General features: G+C 48.0%; 1 protein-coding gene across 4 annotated transcripts in view; it reads right to left on the bottom strand.

Annotated features, from left to right (window-relative positions):
* ZBTB7C (zinc finger and BTB domain containing 7C) overlaps window positions 1-25,785 on the bottom strand; it is a 155,337-nt gene that overhangs the window by 32,457 nt on the left and 97,095 nt on the right. The window contains exon 1 of one of the 4 annotated variants that reach the window (XM_064642955.1): window positions 20,130-20,446. The exons of the other annotated variants lie outside the window; for them this stretch is intronic. The gene's annotated coding sequence lies outside the window, so the exon portion shown is untranslated. Of the gene's footprint in view, window positions 1-20,129; window positions 20,447-25,785 lie in introns of those variants that run through there. 4 annotated transcript variants of the gene reach the window in all.

Raw genomic sequence — 25,785 nt, 5'->3', positions numbered from 1 at the left:
GCCAAGGCACAGAGGAGATGAAATAATACAACCACAGGTATGCAGGGGACCTCTACCTGAGGTAGAGGCCATGTCTCCAGAGAGCAACCTAGAGCCTTACCCTCATTGCTTTTGAGTAAATTAAACCCATCACTACAGTCGTGTCTCTGTGTGCTGGGGTTTCTGGGGTCACCTGCTCCCCCGGTAGAAGGTTGGGCTTCTCCTCCTGCAAAATTCTTTCGATTTTTAATTTTTTTCCAACTTCAGGGCCAACATTCAGCAACTCATCTTTGTGCTAAGACTGTCAGTGAAAGTGTCAACTGCGCGGCTGGTTTCTGTGATGTGGAATCATGCCCACCAAGACTTGGACCAGGACTATGCAGCCCATTTCACATAAGCCACCAACCAGCCCACACTTGGCAAAAGACTGAAGACAGTATCAGCCATGCCTGCATGACTCCTGGCTTTGGGCCATTTTTCTCCAGCCCTCTGAGCAGCCACGATATAAATCTTGCTGTCCTTTCACTGGTCTTTGCTGTGACAACACAATCACTTGGCTGCCCATGCCAGCCCCCATTGGGTGTTTGTCAGGGATGCGTCAGTGGAAAAATGAACTCTGTACCCTGGAGAGCAAGGAGAGCAGTTCTTCACGAAACCAACCACTGCTGCCCTTTCTCAGCTCACACATTTGCTGCAGGAGGAATTTGAGTCCTTGTCAAATCACTCGGAATATTTACCTCCACCAGGAGCAAATCCGTATTCCTCCCTCCGGGTGAATAAGCAGGAAAACCTTGCCCAGATAAATGCAGGGTAAGGGTTTGGTTTCCTCTCCAATGCCAGCACTCCCATGCCTAAATATCTCCATTAAATATGTGTGTGCATGTGTACACATCCTTTATTCAGAGCTATATTTGCTCTTTAGAAAGAAGACTGCTTGTCCCACTGAAGCCAGAAAGGAGGAAGAAATTCTTTACACTGAAGGTGGTGAGGGCCTGACACAGGTTGCCCAGAGAAGCTGTGGCTGCCCCTGGAAGTGTCCAAGGCCAGGTTGGATAGGACTACAAGCAACCTGGTCTAGTGGAAGCTGTCCCTGCCCATGGCAGGGGGTTGGACTGGATGAGATTTAAAGGTCTCTTCCAAACCATACTGTGATAAGTCAGCTGAGTCCTCCTATACACCCCAGCAAAGCTACAACTCCTGTCAAAACAAAGAAAACCATTCCCTGCATTGGTAAAATTTAAGCTCTGTAGCAATTTTTATATACTAGTTAAATGATCTTTTTTTCACTGGCTGAAACCCCTTCAATTGAATTACTCCAAACTCTGGTGATGGGATCCCACTGCGTGTTGGAGAGTGTGGGAACACACAATCCCAACAACCACCCATGGGGAGACCATGGGGCCAACAGAAGGGCTGGATACAATGTGGATTCAGCTCAGGAAGCTCACACAGTTATAAGACTATTAGTACGGGAGGGTGGAGACCTGCTTGTGTCCGGAGAGAGGGAAGAGAGCCCATCCCCTGCTGAAAGCTGTGGGTGGACGTATTGCACTTGGCCAGCCAGAACATTAAGGCAGGTCCCCTAATTTAACACTTCCCAATGGGAACGAGATGAAAAGAGCAATTCAGGGGGGTCGAGAGAGCCCAGGTAAAACACCATCTGGAGAAAACAGGGTGGGCAGGAGAGGCTCCTCGCAGAGGGGAGCGGGAGGGAGGCTTGGTGGGGGAAGAGGAGGATGCCGGTTGCACCAGCCACCGAGTGCTTCAAACACGGGGTGCAGATAAGTGGGATCACGGAGCAGGGTGGGAGGAGGTGAAGGAAGCAGGCAGGAGAGAAGATTACAGGAGTGCAAGGAACAACAAAGAGGAGGAAAACGGAGAAGAAAAAATTATGCGGGGCCTCGAAGGTCAGAAGAGTCAACTTCAAAAGGATTCCTTAAAGACATAAAGCAAATGCCTTCATATTCAATTATTTAGTTTCCACACAAATCTAAGTAGTATACAGTGGATTTTTGATATTTTTTTTTTGCCTTCCAACACTCTATTTGGCACAAAGGGAAGATAAAGTGGAGGGACGATGAGAGATGTCTGGGACTCTTTGTTTTCCTAATGGACCAGACAGGGCTCGAGTCTGCACGACCCCCTTGCAAAGGATACGAAGTGAACAGAGGATGCTTTTCAGGAGAAGAAGGGTGGGAATGAGCAGGACTTCTCCTTTCTGGAACTGAAAAACGTTAAAAAAATTACCTGCTCAGCCCGAAACAAGATGTTTTCCCAAATTCTGGGTGTCTGTTTAATCAAAAACACAGCAAATGTTGAGTTAAAAAAATCACGCTGCCTCTGAAAGTCAGGACTTCCACTCTGCAGATGCTGAAATGAAACACTTCCCTTTTTCACAATTCCTCCATTAATCTGGCAAAACTGACCCAGATGCACAGTAGTTCTTTTGTCACCAAAAATTCTGTACTAAAGCATGTTTAGCTGAATTATCTCTCCCCACTGTACTTAAGGAAGCTAAAGTGAAGTACAAAGCCAAAAGAGCCGGCTCCTCTATCCTGGGGCATTCAACCCATCAGCAGAGTTAAAATCACTGACAAGCTATGGCAAGCTAATGGCAGTAAAATGGTACCCAACAGGAGGTTTGAAGCCGGCACAGTGAACTCTACAATAAGTTCCAGTCCATTAAACACCAGGCTTAAGTAAAATATTACAGCAGGTCATGTTTTAAAGCGGGCAAGAATAGGTGAGGGAATCACCGAGGACCCACGAGGATCCTCTTGGAGGAGAACAGAAACTCTGCCGTAGCCTTTTCCATCTCGCTGCCCTTATCACCATCACTTTCCTGCTGACTGCATGTGCTTCCTTCCGCCCCACGCAATTTTTTCCATGTGCTCCTCCAGCAGCAGGGAATTGAGCCACTGAGGCAAGGCCACGGTGCTGTCACGTGAAGCATCTACAGGACTACCACGGTGCCCAGCACGGTGATCACCAGCCACATCAGAAAAAACACAAGAAGTAAGTGCCTTGGTGAAGGCCTTGTAACAGGTCAGTAGCGGAGCCAAGAGTGGAAATCATGTCCTCCTGTTTCTGCCCACCTGGATCCCAAGTGTTTAGTACTTTTCTCTGTTCAGCTTTGACCTTATGAGTTCCCTTAACCTTCTCCTGGCAGTTTCCTAATGGGCAAATAAATCTCTGGAGAGTATCTTAAATTCTTTTTTATCACAGACTGTATCAGTGTGATAATAAGATCAGCCTTCAGACTCCCCATTAAGTCACAGAAGGTGTGGTCATCAGTCATGCTTTTCCCAGACTTAATTGCCAGACAGACACTTTAAGTGGAAAGTCCATCTAATGAGCCCAATCATTAAAACATCCCTGGTTCCTATTTGAGATGGAAAATTATATTACTCTAATAAGGGGGTTGCATCTTTGCCCCCCTATTCAATCATGTGGCACGAAGAAAGGTGAGACTTCTCTGCGAGTTTGCCTTGAATGTGTTTCATTTAAACACAGCCCACTACTTCAGGCAAGAAAAAGTAATTCACTGAATTAAAAACCCTTCACTGAAGGAAAACTGGGTGCTTAGAGAAGAAGGCAGAGTCCTGGAAGTGAGGAAATGGGTCACCATTGATGGTGGGGTCATCACTGACACCACGGATGCTCCTGAGGGCTGGCCAGGTGGAGGTGGTGGAAGAGTCACCCATGGTGGCCATGCCAGGGTTGAGAAGATGTGCAGACACCAAGTGACATATGGGACATATGAAGTGGGGTCTTCAATGGGACATCTCTTTCCTACACTGTTCACAAGAAAAGGCTCTATTTGGAGAAAGAATCGGTTTTATTGTCCAGTATAACCTGCACCATGTGGGAGAAGCAGTGGGGTAGTTCCCAGGAGGTTGGAAAACTGAAGAAGAGCAGCTCACAAATTCAAAAGCCCTTTCATGGGGCAACTCCAGCCAAAGTCCCTAAAATAGGGCTCAGGCTACAAGTCCTCACTGGTAGGGTAATTCTCTCCTGCCCTGTCTGATCCCAACAGAAATACTCATCTTTCCCACCTCTGCATCTCCTACTGCTACTCATCACAGAGAGCTCCATCCCATCCAGGCCAGCTCCGCCTAGGAGCTCAGCCTAGGTAAAATCAGCCTAAGCCCCTTTTGGCCTCCAGTTGTACCCATCGAGCTGCCCCAACTGACCCGCTCCCACCACAAAGCATCAGCGGTGAGAGCTCCTCCGCAGGGAATCCCGGCGGGAAGCCCAGGCAAGCCTGGGTTACGAGCTCCACATCCAGCGGCGGCTCTGCCAGGTGCTCGGAGCGCCGGCTCGGAGCGATCCCTAATAAAAACAACGAAGCACGGAAGGGCGTGTTGCTTTTGGGTAATAATACATCTTAGAACTGCACAGTGAGGCAAAGACAACGCCGCACCCTAAGCCACCCGAAGGGTGTGGGCATTATACAATGATTCGCCCACACCCAGAACCTCCGACGACAATTAACATCCAGCGCCGCCTAAGAATCAGTAAATACCGTATCTCAAACCAGGAAACGTCGACATTTTCCATGTGCATTAAAAAAAAACAGAAAAAAAAAAGCAACCAAAGCCACAAACCAAAGATGTGTCTCAACACGAACATCACCTTGGGCAGACCCAGATCGCTGCGCGCGGTGAATATTTTCTGCCCTTCGTCTGGAAGAAGCCAGAGCAAAGTCAATGGCCATGGCACTTCAAGGTATATTAAGCATGAATTTTGGAGTTTTCATCATAAATTTTGGAGTTTTCATCATGAATTTTGGAGTTTTCATCATGAATTTTGGAGTTTTCATCATTTCCCTCTCAAAAAAACCAACCAAACAAGCAAAGAAACAAAAAAAAACCCCAAAAAACCCCAAACCCAAACCGACAACAAACCAACCAACAAACAGAGATGATGGAAGTATTTAAATGCATAATTACGTTTCGATAACGACGAAGTCATGCGAGGCACTTTATAAATAATAAAACGAGATCTCATCACGCCCAAGCTTATTTTCAAAGCTGTAAATCTACTTCTGGTACAGTCGCCGGGAAAAGATTTTACTATTGAGTAATAATGGAAACAAAATAGCACTTACTAAAGGGAAATGGGAGCAAGAACCCATCAGATGTTGAAAGACAACAGAGAAAATCAACTTGTTATTAGGAGATAGGAGCAGAAGTAATGCAGTTTTGTTGGTTTGAGATAGCAGCAGTGGCGAGATGTGTTGGTTATTAACAGAGATGGCACTCTTTTTTTTTTTCCCTAAACCACAGTGCAGTTGTTGTGATGCTGATGAAAACAGCAATTAAAGATGCAGCTCTGGGCTTGCACCCCCAGCCACCAATGCATCTTAGAGGAAAAACAAACAAACAAAAAAAAAGCACCAAAATGAAAGTGTCTCCAGATCTATTCCTAAAAATTTCTGAGGTCAGGAAATTCAAGTTGCTTTTCCAAGAAAAATTCACCTGTCCATTGGGGGGGGGAGGGGAGGGGAGGAAAAAGAAAAAGAAGAGATGATGATTATCATAATAATACTTTCTAGTCAATCTCAGGAAAAAAGCAGATCTGATGCTTCCAGGAAGGATAGAGCTTATAGAGTTATCATATACCTGCCTAAAAAAGGGAGGCTCAAAGCCCTCCCAAAGGGACAAGTGGGGATCCCAGGGAGGAATGTTTGTTGCAGTATTAATGAGGGAGGAGACAGGATATCCCACCAGGGATAAATGAAATATATATCCCTGGCTGGAACAGCGGAGACAGTTTGGACAGCTCAAGAACAGGAGGCTCACGCTGGACGTGGCTACTTCCCTTTGGGGCAGCCAACTGGGGAAAATCAGGAGTTGTTTGCATGGATAAGGAGGTCCTGCTTGAATTTCTGAATCCTGATTGTGGACAGCAGAAGGGATGGATTTTAATTCTCCAGCTGTAGAACTGAGTAACAGGAGGGAAGCTCAGTCCTACCAGTGCATGTGCAAGCAAGGAAATAAAAATATCCAATATTATTGTTTACTGATGTTAGCTTGGAGCATCTTCAGATCTGACTAAACTTCTACTGGGCAAGTTTTTATTGTTATTGTATTGTATTATGTATTTTATTGTATTGTGTTACTGTTGTATTTTATTGTATTTATTTATTTATTTTATTGTATTGTATTACTATTACTACAATGACTACTATTATTACTATTACTATTAATTGTAGTGACCATTTATAATGCACCAGTGTCTCACAGCTACAAGTGGGATGCTCATTCCCTTGCAGGCACTCTATAAGTGAGAACAAAGAAGAAGCAGTCCATTCCTAAATGCTTGTGCTCTGAATAAACAGTGTGAGGGGGGAAAAAAAAAGAGATTACCTGTTTTGTACAGATAAGGAACAGAGAGATCTGGTGATTTGCAAAGGCAATGCATGAAGCCCTTGGCAGAGCCAAAATTTGGTGTTAGCTTTTCCAAATCCCAGCTCAGCCCTTTATCTAGACCATCAGCCTGAACCAGCTGTCACCTAAGGCTCAGCTTTATCCCAAGGCTAGAGGAAGCCTACAGCTCAGAGGGGCTCCAGGTCAGGGCCACCACGTGGGCTTTAATGGGGACAAACCTTTTAGAAGGGCTGTTGCAATAGGACAAGGGGCAAAGGTCTTAAACTAAAAGAGGAGAGGTTTAGGTTTAATATAAGGAAGAAGTTTTTCACAATGACAGTGGTGAGGCCCTGGCACAGGTTGCCCAGAGAAGCTGTGGCTGCCCCATCTCTGGAAGTGTTCAAGGCCAGGTTGGACGGGGCTTGGAGCAACTTGGGATAGTGGAAGGGGTCCCTGCCCATGGCAGGGGAGGTTGGAATGAGATGATCTTTAAGGTTCTTCCAACCCAAACCATTCTGTGAATCCCATATGCCAGGTGGCTGCCACATGCTGAACCTTGTCCCCACACCTCATAGTTGCAGCCCAGCAGCCAACTGGCTCAGCCCAGCACTGGCAGGCACTGTTCTGGCCTCTGGCAAAGCCAGAGGATGTTGGTTTGCACCAGGACAGTGTAAATCATCCAAAAGGAGCTGTGATGGCAGGATTTGGGCTGGTAGCACCACTCAGCAGTCCCACAGCTCAGCTGGGATTTTCACTGAAAAAAAACCAAAACGAAGGAAGTGTGAGATTCCAGGGAGGAATAGAGGAGAGCTCCCAAGGGAAAAACAGGGATAGTCAGAGAAATTGGGAATGACACCCTGTTGCATTCTCCACCCATCTTGGCAGGGCACTGGGGAAAGGACAGGGCAGGGAGAGTTTTGCAGGCGACAAGGGACACTCAGAAAAAGCACCACCAGCAACAAAGTGAGGCTTTTCAAAATATAAACAGTTTTGGGGAACAAACACGGTCGGCGCGCAAGCTAAAAATAAGCAGCAGCAAGTGAGAAAAGGATTAAAGGAGCCCGAAAGAAATAGCAAGCAGCAAATTGCAGGGAATTGTTCAGCGAACAATAAAAGGCTCCTCGCCATCTCCCCGCAACAGGCAGATGGCACTGGGAGAAAGCAGCCCCCGAACAAATGATGGCTGCAAAAGGGGCGATGGAGGGGGGGAGAAAATTTCAGACCTGGCAGATTTGTTAAGTGGTAATTTTCCCTCTGTCTGTGCAGAAGACAAAGGGGAGGGAAAGCTCCCCAAGACAGGGATTGTATTTCACTCCGCGGTTGAGGAGGCTTTCGAGTGTCTGCAGATAGCGGCGAGAAATGGTCCTAAAAAGATTAGAGCTCTTAAGGTAGGGCAAAATACTATATCCAGACAACACACTCGAGTTTTAATGACAGTGGGGAGAGAATTGAGTGAAGCATTGTCTGCTGCCTCTAGGAAACTGAAAACTTAATATGAAGCCGCACAGACTCAAGCCGGACTTTTCTCATGGAAAGGCTTTACTCCTGCCCTTTAAGCATCACTTTTTATCCTTGACATATATTTTCCATCCACCGCTTTCCTGCAACCACCACAAATTTAGGAAGGGTCTTCTGTGTTTTTAGAGTGACTTGGGTAGCTCATCTTTGAGCATCTCCCTGGCTGGAATGTATTTCTTCTTGATGCGTCCCTCTTGTCAGGCTATTATCCATGTTTATGGACACCCACATGGGGGGCAAAGAAGGAAAGTGGCTTCCTACAGATGCATAGGGAATGTGCTGGAAAAGAAACTCACCGTGCATTCCCCATATCTCAATCCCCAGCCCATCCCCACCTCAGTGATTCCCACGTGGGCTTGCTAAGGTGGACAGGCCAATTCCCACTGGGTGCAAACCACCAGAGCTTCCATACAGCCCATTTTACACTCGGAGTGAGACCAAGCATCACATCCAGTTTTAAATCATAGAATCACAGAATTGTTTAGGGTGGGAAAGTCCCCCAGGATCAAGTCTAACTTTTAACCCAGCACTGCCGAGGCCACTTTTTCACCAGACTGGGAATTTTGCGCCTCCCCCAAAAATGAGGCTGATTGCTATGGACTCCACAGTGGCCAGTGTTCCCCATGGGGGTCACCAGGACTCCCCCTGCACCACTTCACCTGGGACAAGGACAAAACAGGGCACTGGTTTGCTGCCAGCCCCACGGTTGCATCTGCCAGGGCAGGGGGGACATCGCTCCTGTGCTGCCCCCAACAACCCCATCACTGGTGGGTGACACTGAGGCGGCTCTGCCACCCTCATCTCAGCTCCTGCATCCCCAAGCCAGGGACTTTTGGCTGCAGGGAGACCCCTCCCCTGACCTTGCCCGGGGCTCTGTTACTAAGAATAAAGCACACAGGGCTGTGCTGTGCTGGCGCGCGGTGGGATAATTGCAGGGAAGCGGCTCCTGTAGCCCAGCGACCGCAGTAATTGGGTACAGGCCATCCTGCAGCCAGGTTTCCCGTGCTATTATCCCCTTATTAATAGAAACCAAATCTACCTTTGCAGAGGCAGCACCACGAGCCTGGAATTATGCGGTGCAGGGCTACAGGGGAGGCATGTGCGGCATCTCCGCGACAGCCTCAGTCCTTCGCCACCCAAGGGACGGACCCACAGGATGCTCCCGCCCAGGTTGTGTCAAAATCCCAGCCAAAGTCCCCTGTGGTCATTGGAAAGGTGAATGTTAGACTCAGTCACAAGACAATTGCCTTCACAGAGGCAGGCGGGCGAGATTTGGCCTATTAACTAATTAATCCCAGCAGCATCCCTTCAAGGTATGGCAGGGAGTATTAATTTCGTCTCCCAGGGAGGAAAACTGAAGGTCAAAAAGGCTTGAATTTCCCCCTGCCAACCCGGATGGGGCATGGTGGGGGGCCAGAAGCTGAGCATTACTGGATTTAGGGCTGGAAAATAGTGTGTAGCCTCTCAGCTGGGATGTCCCTGCCTAGGTGCCACAGGATGTCGAATGCAAAAGATAAAGGTAAAAGTGAGAGCATAATTTTAAGGATAATCAACCCACAGTGCCAGAGATCTCTTCCCTGGAATGTGTGAGAGCAAAACGCTGATTTCTGAGAAACCCAAGGACAAGGTGTTAGTCTCTGCAGGGGCTCCCAGGACAGGACTTACATGTCAATATGGTAATGTGGCTTTCTATGGCCAGGACTAATACAGGTCCCTCTCCCCACCCCTGTCTTATTCAAGGCTAACTTCCTCTCTGAAGCTCAATTTGGAAACAGTTCTGGATAAAATGTGCCCCTGATCACGACTTTTTATGTGTTTTGGAAAGCAGGTAACGAGCTGTGAGTCACTATTAAAGCTGGAAAGTAGATTAAAAGTAGATTAAGTGCCTCTATCCAAAATGCAGTCGACAATAGAGACAATAGGATCTGGTTTGGTACATTACTTGCGGTTTTAGGAAGGTCTTCAGGACTATTTGAATCTCATCTCAAATTTGGGATTTGCTTTGAAACTTGTGAAAGGTCTGGAGCAGCAGGAGCAGCTGAGGGAGCAGGGGAGGCTCAGCCTGGAAAAAAGGAGGCTCAGAGGGGACCTTCTCACTCTCTGCAACTCCCTGGCAGGAGGGGGGAGCTGGTGAGGGTTGGGCTCTGCTCCCAGGGAAAAAGGGACAGGATGAGAGGAAATGGCCTCAAGTTGCACAAGGAGAGACTTAGATTGGGTATCAGGGAAAATTTCTTCACCAAAAGGGCTGTCCAGCCCTGGCACAGCTGCCCAGGGCAGTGGTGGAGTCCCCACCCCTGGAGGGATTTAAAAGCTGTGTGGATGTGGCACTTGGGGACATGGGTTAGTGGTGACCTTGGCAGTGCTGGGGGAACTGTTGGACTTGATGGTCTGGGGGGGCTTTTCCAACTTAATGACTCTGTGATTGCACAGTGATGTTCACTTCCCCATCCATGGTAGGCAAAGCCCAGCAGACTGTCTCCTACGGTAACAGTCTTAACCATCAATGTTAATACACGCAAGATGGACAAGAAAGAATTATCAGCCCAGGGTATTTCCATGCTTCCCTGTTTCTCTCCACCTCTTCTTCACCCAGCTTTTAGCGTTTCCCATTTCAGCAATTAACCCCAGCCTTTCTGAAGATGAATCCTACAGGCTTGAAACCAAGCCCTCGCAGAGCCAAATCAGCACAGATGTGTCAGAGAGTGATGCAGATGGTTTTTCCTGCCCCTGAAACTCGAGACTTTGCTTCTGCTCAGCTCTGCTGTGTTTTGCAGACTGAGGACGTCAGGAGCACGTCCCTTCCCCATATGGCAAGCGAGGAGTCATCCTGGAAAGATTAAAGGAGAGAGAGGAGACCTGGGTTGCCTCCTGCATTTTTCAGCCCTTCTCCAGTGCTTTGTGAAAGGCTGGTGCTGTTAAAAGCAACTACATAAGAGATTAAAAGAGTCAGGGAAAATAAATAATACATAAATGTTGAAGTGTGTTGCCAAGGCCACCTCCAGGATGGATCTGCACCTTCCGGACAGCTGCCTGCTCCTGGCCTGGAGAGATGTCACTGGGAGTGAAATGGAGCTCCAGGGCAAGACGTTGCTTCAGAGTGATGCATCGAAAAACCTTGCAGGTGACAGAAACTGTAATTGCTGTGCTTAAACTTTCCTGGACCATTTCAGCCCCGAGAAACCCAGCTTCACTGCTGATTCCAGCAGAACAGGGATGGATGTGTCCCTACCAGGGGAGAGGATGGGATTGCTAGGGATACCTCTACCCTGCTTCCTGAGCCTCCTGCCATCTTGTACCCCTGGGGCCTCATGGACGCTCTGGCTTCCATGAGGACTTGAGCAATGTTCTCCATCATCCCCAAAAGCAGTCCAAACCAGGTGCAGAGACCCAGCAGCCTGAAAACAACCAGGTCTTAGACCCAGTGTGAGATGCCACAGATGGCATCTCTTGGGGTCCAGGGCAGCAAGGACCTGGGCAGGAGCAGAGCACTGTCCCAAGGGTACAGATCCATCCTGGAGCTGGCCTTGGCAACCTAGGCCTTGTGCCCAGAGGCTGCAGAGACCCCAGGGCAGCTACACTGCATCCCACCAGCTCCATCCCCACATCATTGTTTCAACAGCAGCTTGGCCACCTCTGCCTCTTGTTTTTCTCAGCAAACCCCCAAGAGCTCTATGGCTTCACAGCAGTGAGAGTGTATTTCTCTCTTCAAACACATGATATGAACATAAAATAAAAGGTACATGGTGTGGCTGGATGCAGCCATGACTGTGATGTGAGCTGCCCTGACTCAGGACATGGACAGCTGTCTGTGCCATTAGTGCCAGCAGCCCACTGTAAGGGATCCTCTCCCCAGTCTGTCCTTTCCATGGGTTAGGAGGTAGGACATCACCCCTGGAGCAGGATGCCTGTGCCCCATCAGGGATACAGAAGCATCCAGCCCTGATGCAGAAGGACACCAGGTGCACAGGGTGCTGGGAGGTGATGGTGAGGAGCGCGGTCCTTGGGGTGGCTGTTTCCAACCTTGCTGTGATGGACAAGTCCAGTCACACCCCTGCCTCATTGCTGTTGCCTGGAAAACAGATTAAATATCCCCAGAAAAGCACTCTGCTACCCACTAAACCCCCTCTGCTCTCCTGTGCCTGCTGCAGAGGGCAGCTGCAGGGGCTCAGGAGACAGAGCACACAGATGAGCACACAGGGATGCTGCAGGGGTTCCTAAAATTAGATGCACATAGTCTAATGCCTCTGCAAGAAAAACCCCCATATCTGCTAGGATCACAACTGGCTACAAAGACTGAAGATGTTGTTTGAGAAATATTACTTATAGCTGTTTACATGTATTTGCCTTATGAGTTTTCTGTAGCGGGAGGTGACAAAGCAACTGGGAAAAGCAGGGGAAAATACTCTTCTTGTTTAGCACGAAAAAACAGGTAACAATGATGAGGCAATAATTGATTCATCTGATAGTTTATTAACTGGAGTTGGGGTGTGCAAGTGACAGGTTCTGCAGCCAGCCTTTCATGTGACACGTTATTAAAGGCTCTTTTTCTGGCTCCGAAAGGCAGTGGCTGGCAGATCAAAGGTCAGACATTTCAAGAAGTAAATTGGTTTAATGTGGCTGCAGATAGCCTCACAAAAACCTAATAAATATGCAGTGAAATGTAAGGAGGGAAAATTGTGGACAAGAGAGACAATTACTTTGAAACCAGGATAAGAGCAGCGCAGGCTCAAATTAATCAGCGTTCGGGCTCCTTCTCTCTGCCTCAGGATTTAGTATTCAGAGCAGGAGCCTGGCTGATGGTGGGATGCACAGCGGGGAGCAATGGCACCCCACACCAAAAGCTGCTGGGGGAAGATGCTCAGCCCCAAGCCACAGCCGGGATGGTGGTGTGAGCCTTTCCACAGGTACACAGGGAAGCCACCTGACACAAAGGATGTTCGTGAGCACTGTGGGATTTTTTGGTGCCTGGCGAACAGATTATCACTCCATGGCTGAATATTCTCCTATGAAGACAGGCTGAGAGAGCTGGAGGAGTTCACCTGCAGAAGAGAAGGCTCCAGGAAGACCTCAGAGCCCCTTCCAGTGCCTAAAGGGGCTCCAGGAGAGCTGGAGAGGGACTTTGGACAAGGGATGGAGTAACAGGGGGACAAGGGGAATGGCTTCACACTGACAGAGGGGATATTGGGAAGGAATTGTTGGCTGTGAGGGTAGCAAGACCCTGGCACAGGTTGCCCAGAGAAGCTGTGGCTTCCCCATCCATGGAAGTGTCCAAGGCCAGGTTGGACAGGGCTTGGAGCAACCTGGAATAGTGGAAGGTGTCACTACCTATGGTAGGAGAGGTTGGAAGTAGGTGATCTTTATGGCCCCTTCCAACCCAAACCATTCTGTGGTTCTACGCCTCTATTTTAAGATCTGTGGGGAGCCTTTGGTGTGTCCCTGTAGGCTCATGGCAGCATCAGAAAACAACTGATGGCCCAAACCCCAGTAAAAAATAAACACAGAAGGGTTTAATTAAACTCATCCCATTTTTTGCTTGATTTCATGATGTTTTCAGAAGCATCCCTCACTTATTTTTAAACTCTGGACAGTGATATCTGAATAATCTGGGGGATTTCATTTGCATTTCTTGAAATGCATTAACTCAAATAACCTCCAAACACTCACGAGGCAGTATTTCTTCACTAAAAAGTCACTCCTTTTAATTAAAGGTGAGAAAACAGCCATTCTAAATTCTCTAATCTGGAAAGGGACATTCTGCATGAAAACAAAGCACAATATTCCCAGTACATCTGGAAACAGGAGCAGAGGAAACAAATCCATTAAATAAAAATGCCTGGTACCTCTCAGAGAAGCAGATAATGGGCACAACCTCTTTGTATTCCTTCTGCAGGTCACACTCCCCAGCTGAGTGACCTGGTGTGGTTTACTATGGCCCCACCAGACAGACTGAGAAGGACTATGCAGCAGAGTCTGTCCATCAGTCTGTCTGATTTAGCAATGCCAAGCTTTGCCTGTTCACTCTCATGGGGACTTCCTGCAAGCATGTAAAGATTGGGACCCAAGGGCTAAACTGTTGCACAGAATCACAGAACCATTTAGGTTGGAAATGTTCTCTAAGACCATCGAGTCCAATCATTCTGCAGCACTGCCAAGGCCACAGTAACTGTGTCCCCAAGTGCCACATCCACACAGCTTTTAAATCCCTCCAGGGGTGGGGACTCCACCACTGCCCTGGGCAGCTGTGCCAGGGCTGGACAACCCTTTCAGTGAAGAAATTTTCCCTAATACCCAATCTAAGTCTCTCCTTGTGCAACTTGAGGCCATTTCCTCTCATCCTGTCCCTTTTTCCCTGAGAGCAGAGCCCAACCCTCACCAGCTCCCCCCTCCTGTCAGGGAGTTGCAGAGAGTGAGAAGGTCCCCTCTGAGCCTCCTTTTTTCCAGGCTGAGCCTCCCCAGCCATCTCAGCCACTCCTGGTGCTCCAGACCCTCCCCCAGCTCCATTCTCTTTCTCCAGCATCACCAGCCATGTCATCCCATAGGCTGGACCACCATGGATGAACAAGATCCCATCTCCCTGTCGGCGGCTGTATCCCTCCTCCCGGAACAGAGCTGCATCCAGAACTGCCCTGATGGTTCCTTGGTGAGGAAACCTCATGGGAAGCCTTGGGGATGAGGCAGAGAGGGACAGCTGGCCACGGGACAGTTCAAGAAGTACCCACACTTCAAGGGTCACCCCCATGGAGAACTGACGGGACATGGACCTCTGCACCTGCAACCCACGCAGGCAGGTCTTGCCCTGAGTTATCTGTGCTTGTGTTGTTCTGCCATAAATCAGGAGCCCTGACACGGTAATTTGTATCTGGGGAACCTGGAGCAATTACAAAATCAGCCCAAACACCATTTGTTTCACAAGATTTTGCCCTTAGTTAGCACTGTCGCTCTGCTTTAATTGCACTGTAATTAATTGCAACAAAACTGTTTGGAAAGTGCATGTGCACAGTGGAAAGGCTGGAATATTGCAACCTGACTCCGCTGTTGCAGCCACAAAATCTGCATAAAATCTGTCATCCTCTGTCCATACAACACTTGGCATTCATTTTACCGCCCTCCAACTCCTCTCAAAGCCAGACCAAGACTCATGGAAGGCAACTACTGACTAATTTTACATCCAGGTAAATTAAGGCTCAGAGAAGCTAATCTCTTTAATTTCTCTTCAGATAAGACTACTTCTAGCAGAGGTTGCCAGAAGTCAACAAAACCTGGGCCTGGATGTAAATCACAACCTTGCAATACTCAGAGGTTCTTGTGTTCCCTTGCAACTCCCAAAACCACCTAGCACCTCGATGAGGCTGAGACCTGCCTCCTGTCCATGGAGAAGGTTGCCTCATCCATAAATTCAACATGAAACAACACCTCCCTAAAGACAGAAAGCAGTGAGATTCAGAACTGATGATGTCCTATCCCTGGAAGTGTCCAACACCAGGTTGGACTTGCAACGAGCTGGTCTAGTAGAAGATGTCCCTGCCCATGGCAGGGGGTGGAACGAGAGGAGCTTTAAGGTCCCTTCCAACCCAAATCATTCCAGAGCCCCATCTAAGCCAGCATTCACTCTCTCAGCACAGACTATAAGCAATCCCTGGGTAGCCTTTCAGAAAAATAAGAAGCCACCAAATGCATCCAGGGCCGCCTCCAGTTTCATTCCCTGAGCGATTATTTCTGTGCAGGGTAGGCAGCTGTACCAGAAGTCTGCATCCCTGCAAGGCTGGGGAAAAGGTCTGGAAGGGACACTGGGGACAGGACAGAGGGACGACTCATGTGGTTCATCTCCTTTCACACACCCCCGGCGAGTGGCTGGGGCAATGACTTGACAGCAGTGCAGAGAGGGAAATTTCTCATCTCCTAATTGCTCAACACTGAAAATAAAAACTTTTTTTTTTTTCAGCTAAATACCTTGCAGAAAAAAAGATGAACTTAATTGTTTTTTGTCTTTGATGTTCTGATGTTTTCTTTTTCTTCTCTTCTCTTCTCTTCTCTTCTCTTCTCTTCTCTTCTCTTCTCTTCTCTTCTCTTCTCTTCTCTTCTCTTCTCTTCTCTTCTCTTCTCTTCTCTTCTCTTCTCTTCTCTTCTCTTCTCTTCTCTTCTCTTCTCTTCTCTTCTCTTCTCTTCTCTTCTCTTCTCTTCTCTTCTCTTCTCTTCTCTTCTCTTCTCTTCTTCTTCTCTTCCCCTTCCCTTCCCTTTCTCTTCCCTTTCTCTTCCCTTTCTCTTCCCCTTCTTTTTCCTCTTCTCTTCCCTTTCTTTTTCCTCTCTCTCCTCTCTTTCCTCTTTTCTTTCCTTCCTTTCTCCTCTCCCCTTTCTCCTCTCCCCTTTCTCCTGTCCTGTCCTGTCCTGTCCTGTCCTCTCCTCTCCTCTTCTCTCCTCTCCTCTCCTCCAGCTTCCTCACAGGATACTGTAAAACCTTCTCATCTCCACCACACTGGTAGTGGATGGAACAACTTGCCCCAAACCACAGGACAGCAGTGACAGAGAACATGACCAGGACAGATCAGCAGTTGGTCACCATCTGTTCCAGGAAGCATACCCCACCTCTGGATGGTTCCCCAGCAGCCCAGGGCCATGGCCATGTGGTGAAGAAAGGGCCCAAATTTGCATCAAGGTGCCAGTCCCAGCACATGGGTCTGTGGATCCACCTTTCCAACTGCCTACCTGGCACTATGGTGTGACACAGCATAAGGAAACCCCATGAAAGAGGTGAGAATGTACGTGCTTGGAGGAGTTCATGGCAGACAGGAGCCAGCCATGGACCGGGCAGGCAGCAGCAGGGGGTCCAAAGGCAGCAGCAAAATGGTTGGGACTGTTCCAACAGCAGTAACTCTGGAAGATCCAGCTGATCTAGGAGACCTCCCAGGCACATGCCTAGAGAGTCTGGGGTTTGGCAGAGGATCTGCTCCATCAGCTTCAACTCACCTTGGCAAAAGGTGCCCAGATACCATGGTGACGGGCTCAGTGGGGATAAACAGTGAACATGGGTGTGTGTTGTTTGCATAGTTAGGAAGCTGGCTGGTCTCCATCCCTCCACCCTGCCTCCTCCCAGCGGTGCCAGGATCTCAATCCAGAGTGGTCTCCTTCCTCCTCCTGGGCTGGCTCATCCACGGGCAACAACGGAGGCACTTCCCAAACTGGTTCCCTGCTGGGCAGGGCAGGGTGGGGGATGGCAGTGCTGGGCTCCTGCCTCTCCCCAGGAGGTGGAAGTCGTTTGATGGTCCCAACATCCACGTGTCTGCCCGAACCCACATGGAAACGGCGCAGAGCCTTCATGGTGTGGACATTCCCTCCTCCTCCTCTTCCTCCTCCTCCTCCTCCTTCTCCTCCTCTTCTGCAGCTGCCAAGAACATCGAGCCCCTCGCAAAAACAACAGCTGGGACGTGGCATCCTTTCCCCTCCCCAAAAAAGCCCTCATGACCGCCACACACCCATTCCTTGGGTGCAAGGACATCTTTCTGAGGAATAAGGGAGAAAGCAACCCAACAGCAGCGAGAAATAAATCTGTAATTAAGGCAAGCTGCTCACATGAGCGATACTTGAAAATTATGCAGACCTGTGAGCAACATTGCCATCAGGCACGCAGCTCCTCTCGGGCTTCCAGTAAGGAATAAAAAAGCTCTGACTAATATAAAGAGGCCTCCAAATCATTCTTGGCAGAAGCATCCCAGCCTCGGATCCCCTCCCTCTATTCATCGCTAAAGCTCTCTCAGGCAAAGGAAAATAAACCGTGCAACTGCCTCACTGACCTGACCTGCAGCGGGGTGCAGCTGGGTGCTGGCTGCCCCTTCTCCAACATTATACACCCAAATAATAGCGTATTTTATAGATACATTATATTTATTTCCAGACTGTATGTAAATTTATGATATATGTAACATTTACACACAAATAGATATATTATACGGGTGCATATATGTATAAATATATGATATCTTACGTTTATATAAAACACATTTTTACATGCAAGTATATACATAAAAAATAATACATATATTAATGGGAATAAGACCACGCAGAGGAGACTCAGCTTGATTCTACAATCCCATCTCCATGCTGCCAGGAAAGCAAGGGCATGGGCAGGAGTAGGGAGGAGCCCTCCCATCACTGCCTGCTTTTCCAGGATCATATTCACACACTCAATAATGTCACGTTTCTCTGCGGTCTCAGATCCTTCACCTTTCGTAATTACTTCCATGTTTATAAAGCCATTCCAGCGGGGACACTTAATGGGAATAAGACTAGGACTATGAACTGGGCAGGGAAGACTTCAGTTTTGAAACTATTTTAATAACTTGTTATTTAATTAAGAGCAATAGCTCTGAAATTATGTCAGTGAAACTTGCTACTTATTTATTAATTAGAGGAGGAATTTCAAAGGAGGCTACGGGATTTAGGTGCTGGACAGCCCCGGGCTCGCTGGAAAATCCCAGGTTTCTCCAGCTAATGCTTGCTCAGTGCTCAAACACGCAGGGTCTGACTCCTCATTGCCTGGCACCTGAAGTAAACAGTGTCAAGCACAAGCAAAAAGTGGGTGTTAAACGCTGCCTGTTCCAGAGCAGGGCTTTGAAAAGTCCTTGCTGCAGTGGTGGGAGAGATGGAAGGCACTGGAAGACCAGAGAGACGACAGAGCATCTCCTCTACCTTTCCGGGAGTTATTTGCTGGGTTGTCTTGGTGTGGATACACAGGACATGTACTGAGAAGCCTGCAAAAGGTTTAAGGTGCTGTAGATGGTGAAGGCAGCAAGGGTTGGCCATGTCCAGGGCATCACTCCCTGAAAACAGGTCTCGGATAGACACAGAAACTTCCAAGTTGTCCCAGGAGGAGAAACCTCTATCCAATTCCACTTCCACCAAGCAGAGAAGAGGGGAAAGTCCCACTCAGTCTCACTCCCCCAAATATTGTACCTGAGTGAACTGGAAGATGGCTGCCACGTCCCCTTTTTGCAGGCAGAATAAGCTGCCGGTCCCCGCATGACCGCGCCAAGTATTTCCGTCCACCCGACGCGCTCCGGAAAGCAGTGCCAGGATGGCCAAGCACCAGTTCCTCCTCTGCTGAGCACATTCCTCCCCTCCTGTTTTCATTCAGCCCAACCTTAAACAAAACCACGGCTGTTGTTTTTATCAGCGGCGCAGCTCTGGGAATTACCTACGTGGGGTCAGGGAGCCGGAGATGGGATTTGTGCCGCTGGAACAGCGTTTAATCTCAAGAAGGAGCTGTTAAAAATATTAGAGCTTAACTAGGTACAACATATTGTCCTGCTGCATCCCATTTGCTAGTAAAGAAGCAAAAAGTTCCCAATATAGACTGAAATTTAAAACTCAAGATACGGGGTGTCCAGATAAAGGATCTCCGTCTTTCCCATGCAATCCCACGGGCAGCAACAGAGCAGGTCAGCTTGAGCTGGGCTTAACCCTGTACTGAGCAGCAACCTCCTCCCAACAGTGCTTCCCAGAGTGTCTTTAATCACAATTTCTCTGCTAGCATTAAATCTGCTGAGATGTTTTTAACTGTTCAAGAGGGAGGCGGGACTTTTTCTGCAAGTTTTCTGCAAAGAACAACTGAAACAGAAACTACTTCAAAAGCAGTATTAACAAATATTAAAAATATATAACAGAATACAATAGACATTATTTTCCATTATTATCCACATATATTTCTATCTATTCTACATTTCCATATACTAATATATATACTTACATTAATATATATTTCTATTCTATCCCATTCTATTCTATTCTAAATATTAATCAACCGCCTCATCAGATCCCTTCTGCCTACCCAGCAGGACATGTTGGTGGATGTGTTTTCGCACTGGTATTTCCTATCTAGAACAAATAAACACATAACTAAGCTGGACTTACAAAAAAAAAAAAATCTGCAAACTGAGGGGTTGTATCACACAGGTGTTGATATACAGCCAAAATCTCTGGGCTTGGTAACGATTCAAGACACCAAGTAAGGAAATCAGAAAGAGAATCACAGGGTTTGGGTTCAAAGAGCAATTAAAAATGGGTGTAAATGGCGATACGTTAGCACGGACGATCGCTGCGACGCGCCGAAGATTCCCAGCACGGAACACGATTAGCAACAAACCCAAGTGCCTCCCCCTCCCCTCAGGATCCTGCAGAAGCCCTGAAAGGAAGGGGGAAGGAGGGGGAGAGAGGGAAACAACCAAAAATCACGTATTTGAGAAGCCGAAGGTGCAGCGTCTGACCCACCTTCCCGCTCCAGGTGCCGACCCTCGTCCTGCCCTCGCCTGGCGCGGCTGCACGGGGGAATCCGGCAGCGTCGCTCCCCGGGCGTCTGCAGCCGAGCCGAGGCTGTCATTGATTTGTGTGCGGAAAGTTAAGCCTTTCTAGGAGCGGTTGGGAGAATTCACTCCCACCACTCCCTCTAAACCAAAAGTATTTGGCACCGAGCCCTCCCCCGTCCACCTGTACTATTAAACAACGCGCGGGACACGGGCCGATTTTTACCGGATCTTTTCATGTTTCCTTTTTTAAACAGGCACACGGAGTTCTTCAGAAAGCAGAACTTAAAGGGGTTTGTTGTGGGTTTGATTTTTTTTTTTATTTTTTTTAAAACCTGATTTTTCTCAAAGCAGATTTATCTCATTCTTTTTTGCTCTCCACTCAGTGGGACAAACTCTTCCCTGGTCCAACTGGCAACCCCTGATTTGCCCCCACAGAGGTGACTCTGTGGGTGACTTTCCTATGACCTGCTCCATTTCCCCTGCAGACCGTGCACCCTCCTGAGGCAAGGTAATTCTGGGAAGGGGGATGAAAAACACCTCTTTGAAAAGAACTGCGTATACTTCAACTAAAAAATCAGGTTTGCACCTGATTGCTTCTTCTTGGCGAGCAAGAAGATGGAGGCAAAGTATCTTAGAAGAGGGGGGGTTGCTTGTCCAATCCAAGGCATGAATGACTGAAAAACCTTCCCAAGTGTGTGGCTTCAAAGCTCCACCCCCAGGACCCAGATCTGGAAGCCAACTCCTGGCCACCTCAGCTGCACGCAAGCGGCCAAGAATCCCGTCCCACACACATCTCCTCTGGTGCCTGACCTCAAGGACGTCCCCAGAAGAGGACTCACCCCTCAGGAGCCTGTCTCAGCAGAGCGTGCTGTCCCCCACAGCATGAGCAGCCTCACCTGGCTAAGCCCGGCTTGCCGGCATGCGCACAACCCTAAAGGGTTGGCCGTCGTATTGAGCCATAAATAACAGGTCTCTCCTCTCCTCCTTGTGGGGTGCCCTAGGGAAAAGCTTGTTCTTGAGGTTCTGCCCCAAATTAAGCGGCCCCGTCAAGTAAAACACTGCATTTAATAAAGCCCAAGTCCCTTTCTGTCACACATATTATGACAACGAGGAAATACATATTTTTTGTTAACACAGTAAATCCGACGGGAGCAGCTGGACACCGAGTTCCACATTACACGCCTTTCTGCCAGTTTTCCTTTAAAGAAGCACATTAAAAAAAAACCCCAAATCACAACCAAAATTGTTTATACAAGGGAAATCTTTCTGCAGCACGAGGCAGAACCAAGTGTAAGATAGCCTGAGGCAACCTGGCGCTCCCAGAAGGGCTTGGAAGAGCTCCGTGCTCAGCACACGGTTACTTTTGAAACTTTTATTACACACTTTCTTGGTCTGCAGGAAAAAAAAAGAAAAGATGGTGCTTCCATCCCCACAACCAAACCACTATCTGCAGCTCCTCTGACTACTGGGTTTCTAAGGAGTGTCTGGGTAAATCAGTAAATGAAGTCGGTGTGAACAATATGTCTGGTTCCAGATAAGGGTAAAGCAAAACTTGGGCAGCATCCAGTGACTGTCAAGTCAGCGTGGAGAGGAACATCAGTTGCCACCCACTGCTTTTCCTGGTACTCCCATAGCCGGCATCCCCCGTGGGATGGGAGCTCCCATGCAACCACCCACCTACCTGCACCCCGGCCAAGCTCCTCAAGCAGAAGAAACTATTCACTTCCCACAAAACCTACTTTTTCCCCCCCCCCATCAAAAAGATTTGCCTCCACCAATCCACCACTGTGTGCCAATGTGTTGAAGAAAAAATTAAGTGCATCCCATGCTAGCAAAGCACGTTGTTCATGGTGCTGCTTCCCAAGATGGGTCATAATCGGTGTGTATAGAAATGTCCTCAGCACCACGGAGGGGCTGGAACTTGTCCAGAGAAGGAATGGAGCTGGGCAAGGGTCTGGAACACCAGGAGCAGCTGAGGGAGCTGGAGGGGCTCAGCCTGGAGAAAAGGAGGCTCAGAGGGGACCTTCTGGCTCTGCAACTCCCTGAGAGGAGGGGGGAGCCGAGGGGGGGGTCGGGCTCTGCTGCCAGGGAACAAGGATGAGAGGGAACAGCCTCAAGTTACACTAGGGGAGGTTTAGGTTGGATAGTAGGAAAAATTCCTTCATGGAAAGCGCTGTTAGACATTGGCACAGGCTGCCCAGGGCAGTGTGGGAGTCTCCATCCCTGGAGGGATTTAAAAGCCCTGTTGATGTGGCACTTGGGGGCATGGGTGAGTGGTGCCCTTGGCAGTGCTGGGATACAGTTGGACTTGATGATCTTGGAGGGCTTTTTCAACTGAAATTATTCCAACCCCAAATTCTTGGAAGTCAAACCCAGTATTTTCACACAGAAGAATACCTGGGTGTGGACCATGACAAGTGAGGCATCTCAGTGATAACTTCGAGTCTAAGACCGCTGCAGGCCAGTAGGTCCCCACTGAACCCTGGAAATTATTTGCCATTTTCCATTTTTCATTTCCATTATTTTCGATTTTCCAAATTAGCTCCCTTTTTTTTGTGATCACCATTAACGGAGGGTTGAACAGTTCTCCTTAACTATAAAGGAGGAGAGACCAAACTTCTTCTAACAGGGTATGAACTAAGAACAGCAGGAGAAAGAAGGGAAGAAAGGGTTGTGCCAAACCCACCTTGGTTCACAAGGACAACAGGAAACACCCAGTAAAAAATATAATAGAAAAGGTTGTAATGACTGCCTATCCCAGGTGAGGAAACCTCTAATTACAGGTATATTGAATTGAAAGCTTTCCAGAAGAAAGAGAACTTGAAGGATGCTTGTCTAATCAGAAAAATAAATGATCATCAGATGTAAAGATTTTCTTGGGCAAAATAAATTTTACACAATATGGGGGTTTTCTGTTTAGTTTGTGAATTTTCACAATATTTTCCTTTCGTATCTCAGATTTTCAGGCTGGGGAGCCCAGTAACTGGCTTCAGAGAATACAGCAATCTGTAGAGCCAGAGCGAGATATTTTTTGCAACAAAATTTGCTGCATCAGTCACATTTTTCAAAGGAAAATAATTTTCTTCCTCAAACATCCTTATTTCATTGCCAAAACATGGTGGTAAGGGCGCGGGGGGGGTGTGGGGGGGGAGAGGAGAGAACACAGCTATTTTTTCACAGGTTAATTTTGGTAAAGAAATAAAACCCAGCAAAATATTTCCCCACCCCCCTGGATCCCACAGAAACTGCTTGCAAATGGGGAAACTTGGAAGTGCCTGGAGAGGTTCCCTCCAAGGTGTGTAACCCACACACCCTCACGTGTTTCCCTTTGCGACGGTGCGCACCCCCATTAACTTCAGCAGGGCTCTCCTGGCAATAAAGTTAAGCCTCACGTAAGTGCTTCCAAATGTTGGGCCTTATTTTCAAGGTGGTAGAGTAAGGGGAAGGAAGAGATGTGAGCCCACAACCTTGACAAACACCTTCACCGCTGGGGTTCCAGCAGGGCAGGAGGAAATAGGATAGGGACACGACCCGTCTTGTTTAAGGTCTCTGTGCTCATGGCTCAGGGACGAGCTGCTGGTTTTCCACTTTTAAAAGGCAACTGCGGACATTGGGAAAGGGTAAATGGGTGAGATTTTCTTGCTAGTAGCTCCACAGTCTGCAGACAAGGAGCAGTTTCCAGCAAGAACTGAATTACCAGTCACTTCATGCCACAGACTGGGCAGATTCACTGGTCCGGGCTGTGCCTGCACACAAAGCTGCTGCCGCCACAATGTTCTTAAGTGCTTTGCTTAAACAATCTCAGCGATTGCATACTTGAAACCTTAATGGTTATAATCCAGATTGATCCTAAGGGATTGCCAGTGCTTTGTTATGGATAGCAGAACTCAGTGAGGCTCCAGTGTCTTCCATGGAAATATGGTCAATTACGCTACCCTGAGATTTCCTTGAGGAATGAAAGCACAGTGCAATTTCAATTTCCGTCAAGGAACAATTTCAATATTCTGTCAAGGGCTGAATAGAGCCAAGATGACACTGGATGGATGTACATACACACACCGCATGTGCAACTATATGGAAGTTTTCTTTTTATGGCTAGTTTTCTACGTCATATGGCTGGGAAGTTCTTGGGGGAAAGAGAACGGTTTGGGTTGGGAGGGACTTTAAAGATCCTCTTGTTCCAACCCCCCTGTCGTGGGCAGGGACATCTTCCACTAGACCAGGTCACTTTACTTGCTTTTAATGCTTCGGTCCCCCCTTCCTCTTTATTGGGAAAGACTTTTGAATCTGCTTCAGCTTGTGTTTGCACAGGGCTGGGACTGGGCGAGGGCAAGTAAAAATAGATGATGACAGAATGAAACCTCAACACAAATGGGTGTTCATAATAAAGGGCACAGTGTGGACCAAAGACCCTTTTTGCAGAGCTTGATGAGTTGGTGCAGAGTTGGAACCACTCCCCAGCGCAGATGAACCTCAAAGAGGTTCAGACCACATGGGACTTCTGACCATCCACTTTACATGTCTCACTGATCCCGATGCCAAAACACCTCTCCAGCACTCCAGAACAAATCTGAGATGGCTGGTAAAAAAAACAAAAGTGGCACAAATACAACCTGCTGTGGGGTGGAAGGGAGGTGGTGGAGAGCAAAGACACAGGCCCTACCGATGCTGCAGGGCACCAACCTGCAATCCACCTTAAACCTCCTTGCACAATTCACAGCCCTGGTGCAATTGCTACGTGCAGTTTTTGAAACACTTTCCCTGCCTCGTAATCTCTCCACGGGTCATTTTTGCTTTGGTCTCACACAAAGTGAGCCACGGCTCCTTGCTGGGTCCACTCACACGATCCCACCCACAGATGGGCTAAGGACAGCCAAGCAAATTGCCCATCATAACCAGCCTCTGTGTACTGATAAACCTCTGCCCAGACCACTTGCTATCTTTCCCAATCCGGAAAGTTATCCTTATCCAGCAATAAGAAATTTTGCAGAAGCCTCCTGATGGAGGTGGAAACAATTTCTTTTGCTTTCAAAAGCTGTGGATCAGGCCACAGCCTGCTCCTTGCAGAGCATCACATTAATAGTGAGAGGCAAATGAACCATTTTACTTCTCTTAGCTGGGGGGAAAAAAAAAAAGGCAACTGACCTGATTTACCTTTCTGATAATGTATTTTAAAAAAAATGCTCCCAAGCTCGGGACTCGGCCAGCTGAGACTTCAGACGAAATGAGACTGTTTATGTCACGACCGCAACCTCCTGAAAAATGCCCCTTTGATGGGAAAGCTCACAGGACCCTCAGGTATAATGATCTCAGCTGTATCAATAACCACACTTCGGCAGATTCATTATCTGCTCGCCGGCCTGCCCGGCCGCACGGCGAAAGCGCCGCGGCACGACGGAGCAAGAAAGGAAACCAGTGAATTCAGCCCTTCTTCCCACAGAAAAAAAAAAAAAAAAAATGACATTGTGGGTCATTCTTTTCCCCGGCAAAAGCCAAGCTTTTATTTCCTCCGCTTTCACGCCGCGCTCAGGAGGGAGGACCTGAGCTACACACAATATTGAGCACAACCAATCAATCTCTCCTTTAGTGGGTGCAAGAGCATTTTCCTTCACAGCTCTCGG

Source organism: Pseudopipra pipra, chromosome Z (genome assembly GCF_036250125.1).
Source record: "Pseudopipra pipra isolate bDixPip1 chromosome Z, bDixPip1.hap1, whole genome shotgun sequence".
Classification (NCBI taxonomy): Eukaryota; Metazoa; Chordata; class Aves; order Passeriformes; family Pipridae; genus Pseudopipra; species Pseudopipra pipra.
Note: the sequence above shows the minus strand (reverse complement) of the source record. Positions and strands in the feature narration are given on the sequence as shown.